This window comes from Schistocerca piceifrons, unplaced genomic scaffold (assembly GCF_021461385.2).
Source record: "Schistocerca piceifrons isolate TAMUIC-IGC-003096 unplaced genomic scaffold, iqSchPice1.1 HiC_scaffold_939, whole genome shotgun sequence".
NCBI lineage: Eukaryota > Metazoa > Arthropoda > Insecta > Orthoptera > Acrididae > Schistocerca > Schistocerca piceifrons.
In genome coordinates, this window is record NW_025729211.1 from 307,501 (window position 1) to 309,329 (window position 1,829).

The following is a 1,829-nucleotide window of genomic DNA, read 5'->3' on the forward strand; positions in this document are numbered from 1 at the left end:
AGAAGATCAGGATGCCCCAAGTCTCTATATATTGGTTTAATTACTTCCATAACAGCCAATGGAATATAATTTTTATGGTGATAAGGATCCCCAGTAGCTTGAGATTTTCTATAATTGCACCATGACTGAGGACCATCTGGACAAGCAAAATGTTGAGGATTATCATCAGTTGATGATCGATGTAAATATGTGGCCCATACAGCTTGTCTCATTTCCTGCAAATTATTTGCATTATTTCTTATTGCCATACCATAGTATTGTTGTAATTCATTTATAATTTTATCTGACAGGCGACCTCTAATGGTTTTACCATCTGACAAAATTTTGTCCTTCAGATTCTGTTTCAGTTTCCTTAGACGAGTGCCCATTCGTTTCTGAACATGACCGACACATTCTAGTTTAGTTATTGTCTTATTGACATATGGCATGGATTCTGTAACACTTTTGTATGCCTTGGAGTCCCCATCTCCAAGGAATTTTGTGTAAAATACTCCCCGTTCTTTTTCTGATCTGCTAAACATTTTCACAGCAGCGGCAGCCTCCATGCCTCCACTCGTACCTTCATAATTCTTGCTACATATGTGAGCTGCTTCTATCTTACCAGATGCACAATGGTAACAATGTTTAGTGAGCACTTCATAGTCCAAAACTTTACCGCTGTCCACACTAGTAACAGTAGCAACAGCATTTTTGGATGTGTGACCCCTTTTCTGCCAGGTTCCATCAAAAGCAACAGGGATATCTGGGTTTCCTTCATTTATATATTTTGCTTCACTGGCAGCAGCTTTCATTGATAAATCTGCTACAGACTGAACAGCATCTCCTATCACTTCAGTGTAATTGTCAATTTTAGCAGGTGGAGGTGGAAGATTCATTATGGCACAAAATGTTTGAGCAGCAGTATGTCCTTTACCAATTGCTCTCATTGCATACATTAGCCTGATATTACTCTCAAACAAATTGCTACTGCATGTTTTAGAGCTCCAAAAACAGGTCTCATTTTCACAACTGGCACAAACTATAGCAATTTTGCAGGAAAGTCCTATAGATTTTGTTATGTTCATATCAAAAGAACCTCCACAAAGATTACAACACAAACATTTCTTCATAAACTCAGTAAAAACAGGAAAGTCGACTAAAACATATTGTTCATTAGAAGCTTCATCTGTAATTTCACTTGCACAGTTTGATAACTTCTTTTTTGATGCACTGGTGGGCGTGTCTCCTTCACACATCTCAGCTGTACAAACGTCAGAACTTTCACCAGCATCAACAGGTGCTGAAGCAGAATCACTTGAACAAACGTTATTTGTAAATCTATTACCGCGAAACTTTCGCTTTTTAAATAATGATGCACTCCTAGGCATCGTAGAAACTACGCACTCACCACTGAAAGTCAAAACAAGACAGATAACAAACTCCAAATGAGCGACAAACTAAACTCGAGGCTCAAAACAAACACTCACAGATCAAAAACTGAACAATAAACACAGCTAGTCGTAAAAACAATGGTACCTATGGAAGGATCAAAGATTCTACAACTGAAGAGTGAAATCCACAGCCTTCTATATGTAATGTTTTCGGAAATGCGAAGATTTAAATGTGTACAAATCACAAGATGGGTAACTTTGCTGGGCGCACATGTAATTTTGAAAAATTAAATAAAAATACTTCCAATTGGAATTTCTTAACAAATTTTGCACCATTTTAAGCAGAAAATTTCAAATTAAGTTATAAGGTTAAAAACTGAAAATGTGAATTTTTTCCATTTTCCGGCATTCCAACTCCCCTTAACCTAACCTATGTTGTGCCTTAACCTAACCTATGTT